Raw genomic sequence first — 8,943 nt, 5'->3', positions numbered from 1 at the left:
GGACCAAAGGGGGGAGGCTGGCCGGCCACAAGGGGCGCGCCAGGAGAGTCCTACTCCCTCCGGGAGTAGGATTCCCCCCCCCCCAATCCTAGTTGGAATAGGATTCCTCGGGGGGGGGGGGGAAGAGAGAGAGGGGGCCGGCCACCTCTCCTAGTCCTAATAGGACTAGGGGAGGGGGGAGGTGCGCAGCCCACCTTGGGCTGCCCCTTTCTCCTTTCCACTAAAGCCCACTAAGGCCCATATGGTTCCCGGGGGGTTCCGGTAACCTCCCGGTACTCCGGTAAAATCCCGATTTCACCCGGAACACTTCCGATATCCAAACATAGGCTTCCAATATATCAATCTTTATGTCTCGACCATTTCGAGACTCCTCGTCATGTCGGTGATCACATCCGGGACTCCGAACTAACTTCGGTACATCAAAATACATAAACTCATAATATAACTGTCATCGTAACCTTAAGCGTGCGGACCCTACGGGTTCGAGAACAATGTAGACATGACCGAGACATGTCTCCGGTCAATAACCAATAGCGGGACCTGGATGCCCATATTGGCTCCTACATATTCTACGAAGATCTTTATCGGTCAGACCGCATAACAACATACGTTGTTCCCTTTGTCATCGGTATGTTACTTGCCCGAGATTCGATCATCGGTATCCAATACCTAGTTCAATCTCGTTACCAGCAAGTCTCTTTACTCGTTCCATAATACGTCATCCCGCAACTAACTCATTAGTTGCAATGCTTGCAAGGCTTAAGTGATGTGCATTACCGAGAGGGCCCAGAGATACCTCTCCGACAATCAGAGTGACAAATCCTAATCTCGAAATACGCCAACCCAACATGTACCTTTGGAGACACCTGTAGAGCACCTTTATAATCACCCAGTTACGTTGTGACGTTTGGTAGCACACAAAGTGTTCCTCCGGCAAACGGGAGTTGCATAATCTCATCATAGTCATAGAAACATGTATAGTCATGAAAGAAAGCAATAGCAACAAACTAAACGATCAAGTGCTAAGCTAATGGAATGGGTCAAGTCAATCACATCATTCTCCTAAAGATGTGATCTCGTTAATCAAATGAAAACTCATGTCTATGGCTAGGAAACATAACCATCTTTGATTAGCGAGCTAGTCTAGTAGAGGCATACTAGTTACACTTTGTTTGTCTATGTATTCACACATGTATCATGTTTCCGGTTAATACAATTCGAGCATGAATAATAAACAGTTATCATGATATAAGGAAATAAATAATAACTTTATTATTGCCTCTAGGGCATATTCTATTTCCTTCAGTCTCCCACTTGCACTAGAGTCAATAATCTAGATTACACTGTAATGATTCGAACACCCATGGAGCCTTGGTGCTGATCATGTTTTGCTCGTGGAAGAGGCTTAGTCAATGGGTCTGCAACATTCAGATCCGTATGTATCTTGCAAATCTCTATGTCTCCCACCTGGACTAGATGCCGGATGGAATTGAAGCGTCTCTTGATGTGCTTGGTTCTCTTGTGAAATCTGGATTTCTTTGCCAAGGCAATTGCACCAGTATTGTCACAAAAGATTTTCATTGGACCCGATGCACTAGGTATGACACCTAGATCGGATATGAACTCCTTCATCCAGACTCCTTCGTTCGCTGCTTCCGAAGCAGCTATGTACTCCGCTTCACATGTAGATCCCTCTACGACGCTTTGTTTAGAACTGCACCAACTGACAGCTCCACCGTTTAATGTAAACACGTATCCGGTCTGCGATTTAGAATCGTCCGGATCAGTGTCAAAACTTGCATCAACGTAACCTTTTATGTTGAGCTCTTTGTCACCTCCATATACGAGAAACATATCCTTAGTCCTTTTCAGGTATTTCAGGATGTTCTTGACCGCTGTCCAGTGATCCACTCCTGGATTACTTTGGTACCTCCCTGCTAAACTTATAGCAAGGCACACATCAGGTCTGGTACACAGCATTGCATACATGATAGAGCCTATGGCTGAAGCATAGGGAACATCTTTCATTTTCTCTCTATCTTCTGCAGTGGTCGGGCATTGAGTCTGACTCAACTTCACACCTTGTAACACAGGCAAGAACCCTTTCTTTGCTTGATCCATTTTGAACTTCTTCAAAATCTTGTCAAGGTATGTGCTTTGTGAAAGTCCAATTAAGCGTCTTGATCTATCTCTATAGATTTTTATGCCTAATATGTAAGCAGCTTCACCGAGGTCTTTCATTGAAAAACTCTTATTCAAGTATCCCTTTATGCTATCCAGAAATTCTATATCATTTCCAATCAGTAATATGTCATCCACATATAATATCAGAAATGCTACAGAGCTCCCACTCACTTTCTTGTAAATACAGACTTCTCCGAAAGTCTGTATAAAACCAAATGCTTTGATCACACTATCAAAGCGTTTATTCCAACTCCGAGAGGCTTGCACCAGTCCATAAATGGATCGCTGGAGTTTGCACACTTTGTTAGCTCCCTTTGGATCGACAAAACCTTCCGGTTGCGTCATATACAACTCTTCTTCCAGAAATCCATTCAGGAATGCAGTTTTGACATCCATCTGCCAAATTTCATAATCATAAAATGCGGCTATTGCTAACATGATTCGGACAGACTTAAGCATCGCTACGGGTGAGAAGGTCTCATCGTAGTCAACCCCTTGAACTTGTCGAAAACCTTTTGCGACAAGTCGAGCTTTGTAGACAGTAACATTACCATCAGCGTCAGTCTTCTTCTTGAAGATCCATTTATTCTCAATTGCTTGCCGATCATCGGGTAAGTCAACCAAAGTCCATACTTTGTTCTCATACATGGATCCCATCTCAGATTTTATGGCTTCAAGCCACTTTGCGGAATCTGGGCTCACCATCGCTTCTTCATAGTTCGTAGGTTCATCATGATCTAGTAGCATGACTTCCAGAACAGGATTACCGTACCACTCTGGTGTGGATCTCGCTCTGGTCGATCTACGAGGTTCAGTAGTATCTTGACCTGAAGTTTCATGATCAACATCATTAGCTTCCTCACTAATTGGTATAGATGTCGCAGAAACAGTTTTCTGTGATGTACTATTTTCCAATAAGGGAGCAGGTACAGTTACCTCGTCAAGTTCTACTTTCCTCCCACTCACTTCTTTCGAGAGAAACTCCTTCTCTAGAAAGGATCCATTCTTAGCAACGAATGTCTTGCCTTCGGATCTGTGATAGAAGGTGTACCCAACAGTCTCCTTTGGGTATCCTATGAAGACACATTTCTCCGATTTGGGTTCGAGTTTATCAGGTTGATGCTTTTTCACATAAGCATCGCAGCCCCAAACTTTAAGAAACGACAACTTTGGTTTCTTGCCAAACCATAGTTCATAAGGCGTCGTCTCAACGGATTTTGATGGTGCCCTATTTAACGTGAATGCGGCTGTCTCTAAAGCATAACCCCAAAACGATAGCGGTAAATCAGTAAGAGACATCATAGATCGCACCATATCTAGTAAAGTATGGTTATGACGTTCGGACACACCATTACGCTGTGGTGTTCTGGGTGGCGTGAGTTGCGAAACTATTCCGCATTGTTTTAAATGAAGACCAAACTCGTAACTCAAATATTCTCCTCCACGATCATATCATAGAAACTTTATTTTCTTGTTACGATGATTTTCCACTTCACTTTGAAATTCTTTGAACTTTTCAAATGTTTCAGACTTATGTTTCATTAAGTAGATATATCCATATCTGCTTAAGTCATCTGTGAAGGTGAGAAAATAACGATATCCGCCACGAGCCTGAATATTCATCGGACCACATACATCGGTATGTATGATTTCCAACAAATCTGTTGCTCTCTCCATAGTACGGGAGAACGGTGTTTTGGTCATCTTGCCCATGAGGCACGGTTCGCAAGTACCAAGTGATTCATAATCAAGTGGTTCCAAAAGTCCATCAGTATGGAGTTTCTTCATGCGCTTTACACCGATATGACCTAAACGACAGTGCCACAAATAAGTTGCACTTTCATTATCAACTCTGCATCTTTTGGCTTCAACATTATGAATATGTGTATCACTACTGTCGAGATTTATCAAAAATAGACCACTCTTCAAAGGTGCATGACCATAAAAGATATTACTCATATAAATAGAACAACTACTATTCTCTGATTTAAATGAATAACCGTCTCGCATCAAACAAGATCCAGATATAATGTTCATGCTCAACGCTGGCACCAAATAACAATTATTTAGGTCTAATATTAATCCCGAAGGTAGATGTAGAGGTAGCGTGCCGACTGCAATCACATCGACTTTGGAACCGTTTCCCACGCGCATCGTCACCTCGTCCTTTGCTAGTGTCCGCTTATTCCGTAGTCCCTGTTTCGAGTTGCAAATATTAGCAACAGAACCAGTATCAAATACCCAGGTGCTACTGCGAGCTCTAGTAAGGTACACATCAATAACATGTATATCACATATACCTTTGTTCACCTTGCCATCCTTCTTATCCGCCAAATACTTGGGGCAGTTCCGCTTCCAGTGACCAGTCTGCTTGCAGTAGAAGCACTCAGTTTCAGGCTTAGGTCCAGACTTGGGTTTCTTCTCCTAAGAAGCAACTTGCTTGCCGTTCTTCTTGAAGTTCCCCTTCTTCTTCCCTTTGCCCTTTTTCTTGAAACTAGTGGTCTTGTTAACCATCAACACTTGATGCTCCTTCTTGATTTCTACCTCCGTAACTTTAAGCATCGCGAAGAGCTCGGGAATAGTCTTGTTCATCCCTTGCATATTATAGTTCATCACGAAGATCTTGTAGCTTGGTGGCAGTGATTGGAGAATTCTGTCAATGACGCATTCATCTGGAAGATTAACTCCCATCTGAATCAAGTGATTATTATATCCAGACATTTTGAGTATATGCTCACTGACAGAACTGTTCTCCTCCATCTTGCAGCTATAGAACTTATTGGAGACTTCATATCTCTCAATCCGGGCATTTGCTTGAAATATTAACTTCAACTCCTGGAACATCTCATATGCTCCATGACGTTCAAAACGTCGTTGAAGTCCCAATTCTAAGCCGTAAAGCATGGCACACTGAACTATCGAGTAGTCATCAGCTTTGCTCTGCCAGACGTTCATAACATCTGGTGTTGCTGCAGCAGCAGGCCTGGCACCCAGCGGTGCTTCCAGGACGTAATTCTTCTGAGCAGCAATGAGGATAATCCTCAAATTACGGACCCAGTCCGTGTAATTGCTACCATCATCTTTCAACTTTGCTTTCTCAAGGAACGCATTAAAATTCAACGGAACAATAGCACGAGCCATCTATCTACAATCAACATAAACAAGCAAGATACTATCAGGTACTAAGTTCATGATAAGTTTAAGTTCAATTAATCAAATTACTTAAGAACTCCCACTTAGATAGACATCCCTCTAATCCTCTAAGTGATCACGTGATCCAAATCAACTAAACCATAACCGATCATCACGTGAGATGGAGTAGTTTTCAATGGTGAACATCGTTATGTTGATCATATCTACTATATGATTCACGCTTGACCTTTCGGTCTCCGTGTTCCGAGGCCATATCTGCATATGCTAGGCTCGTCAAGTTTAACCTGAGTATTCTGCGTGTGCAAAACTGGCTTGCACCCGTTGTAGATGGACGTAGAGCTTATCACACCCGATCATCACGTGGTGTCTGGGCACGACGAACTTTGGCAACGGTGCATACTCAGGGAGAATACTTCTTGATAATTTAGTGAGAGATCATCTTATAATCCTACCGTCAATCAAAGCAAGATAAGATGCATAAAAGGATAAACATCACATGCAATCAATATAAGTGATATGATATGGCCATCATCATCTTGTGCTTGTGATCTCCATCTTCGAAGCACCGTCATGATCACCATCGTCACCGGCGCGACACCTTGATCTCCATCGCAGCATCGTTGTCGTCTCGCCAATCTTATGCTTCCACGACTATCACTACCGCTTAGTAATAAAGTAAAGCATTACATCGCGATTTCATTGCATACAATAAAGCGACAACCATATGGCTCCTGCCAGTTGCCGATAACTCGGTTACAAAACATGATTATCTCATACAATAAAATTCAGCATCATGTCTTGACCATATCACATCACAACGTGCCCTGCAAAAACAAGTTAGACGTCCTCTACTTTGTTGTTGCAAGTTTTACGTGGCTGCTACGGGCCTAAGTAATAACCAATCTCACCTACACATCAAAACCACAACGATAGTTTGTCAAATAGACTCCGTTTTAAACTTCGCAAGGACCGGGCGTAGCCACACTCGGTTCAGCTAAAGTTGGAGAGACAGTCGCCCGCAAGCCACCTGTGTGCAAAGCACGTCGGGGGAACCGGTCTCGCGTAAGCGTACGCGTAATGTTGGTCCGGGTCGTCTCGTCCAACAATACCACCGAACCAAAGTATGACATGCTGGTAGGCAGTATGACTTATATCGCTCACAACTCACTTGTGTTCTACTCGTGCATATAACATCAACATAAATAACCTAGGCTCGGATGCCACTGTTGGGTTTCGTAGTAATTTCAAAATTTTCCTACGCACACGCAAGATCATGTGATGCATAGCAACGAGAGGGGAGAGTGTTGTCTACGTACCCACGCAGACCGACTGCGGAAGCGTTGACGCAACGTAGAGGAAGTAGTCGTACGTCTTCACGATCCAACCGATCAAGCACCGAAACTACGACACCTCCGAGTTCGAGCACACGTTCAGCTCGATGACGATCCCCGGACTCCGATCCAGCAAAGTGTCGGGGAAGAGTTCCGTCAGCACGACGGCATGGTGATGATCTTGATGTACTACAGCAGCAGGGCTTCGCCTAAACTCCGCTACAGTATTATCGAGGATTATGGTGGCTGGGGGCACCGCACACGGCTAAGGAATAGATCACGTGGATCAACTTGTGTGTTCTAGGGTGCCTCTACCTCAGTATATAAAGGACCAAAGGGGGGGAGGCTGGCCGGCCACAAGGGGCGCGCCAGGAGAGTCCTACTCCCTCCGGGAGTAGGATTCCCCCCCAATCCTAGTTGGAATAGGATTCCTCGGGGGGGGGGGGGGGAAGAGAGAGGGGGCCGGCCACCTCTCCTAGTCCTAATAGGACTAGGGGAGGGGGGAGGTGCGTAGCCCACCTTGGGCTGCCCCTTTCTCCTTTCCACTAAAGCCCACTAAGGCCCATATGGTTCCCGGGGGGTTCCGGTAACCTCCCGGTACTCCGGTAAAATCCTGATTTCACCCGGAACACTTCCGATATCCAAACATAGGCTTCCAATATATAAATCTTTATGTCTCGACCATTTTGAGACTCCTCGTCATGTCTGTGATCACATCCGGGACTTCGAACTAACTTCGGTACATCAAAATGCATAAACTCATAATATAACTGTCATCGTAACCTTAAGCGTGCGGACCCTACGGGTTCGAGAACAATGTAGACATGACCGAGACATGTCTCCGGTCAATAACCAATAGCGGGACCTGGATGCCCATATTGGCTCCTACATATTCTACGAAGATCTTTATCGGTCAGACCGCATAACAACATACGTTGTTCCCTTTGTCATCGGTATGTTACTTGCCCGAGATTCGATCATCGGTATCCAATACCTAGTTCAATCTCGTTACCAGCAAGTCTCTTTACTCGTTCCGTAATACATCATCCTGCAACTAACTCATTAGTTGCAATGCTTGCAAGGCTTAAGTGATGTGCATTACCGAGAGGGCCCAGAGATACCTCTCCGACAATCAGAGTGACAAATCCTAATCTCGAAATACGCCAACCCAACATGTACCTTTGGAGACACCTGTAGAGCACCTTTATAATCACCCAGTTACGTTGTGACGTTTGGTAGCACACAAAGTGTTCCTCCGGCAAACGGGAGTTGCATAATCTCATAGTCATAGGAACATGTATAAGTCATGAAGAAAAGCAATAGCAACATACTAAACGATCGGGTGCTAAGCTAATGGAATGGGTCATGTCAATCAGATCATTCAACTAATGATGTGACCTCGTTAATCAAATAACAACTCATTGTTCATGGTTAGGAAACATAACCATCTTTGATTAACGAGCTAGTTAAGTAGAGGCATACTAGTGAAACTTTGTTTGTCTATGTATTCACACATGTATTATGTTTCCGATTAATACAATTCTAGCATGAATAATAAACATTTATCATGATTATAAGGAAATAAATAATAACTTTATTATTGCCTCTAGGGCATATTTCCTTCACAGCCAAGTGGCTGAAATTGTCTTCGAAGGAGTTAGCCAGATGCTTTCGAAGCTAATGTAGTGATGAGGTTGATGTAGTGTGGTTGCGACGCAACAAGACCGGCATGACAACTGAGTTTTAGTAGGAATGAGGATGGCGCGCAGAGCATCCTGAGTGATTATAAAACTTGTCAAAGTGGCGGATTGAATGCGCTTGTTGAAGTGAAGGATCTGACTGGTGATGAAGTACTCGACCACTCAGGAGAGTGTCATTCCAAATGAGATGCAGTCCCCGAGTGCGGCATAGCCCCCGAGCGTACTACAGGCTACGACAATGGACATGTCGGAATACGAGAAATATAGTTTTAAATGGATGATTTGCAATTCATCGAGTCGGACTCGGGAAAAGATGAGGAGAAGTTTCCGAGTGATGCTCGAAAAAGGCAAACTCGCAAAGGAGTAAAGTGTGAAGTTTGATTATAAAAGGGACATATCTGTCTCATGCCTGACGAGGTCTATATTATTGATACGATGAAGAGGATTCCGCAGAGGGGTTGACCGGATGTGTTTGAAGTCAACAGAGCGACAAGGTCGGCGTTGTGGTGCGCTGGGACCGGTATGGTGACCAAGTCCGAGCAGCGATGAAGTTGGCGCATAGGGCCGTCGAGTGA

The sequence above is a fragment of the Triticum urartu genome, chromosome 1 (genome assembly GCF_003073215.2).
Source record: "Triticum urartu cultivar G1812 chromosome 1, Tu2.1, whole genome shotgun sequence".
Classification (NCBI taxonomy): Eukaryota; Viridiplantae; Streptophyta; class Magnoliopsida; order Poales; family Poaceae; genus Triticum; species Triticum urartu.
The sequence above is the reverse complement of the archived record's forward strand: the minus strand, read 5'-3'. Positions refer to the sequence as shown.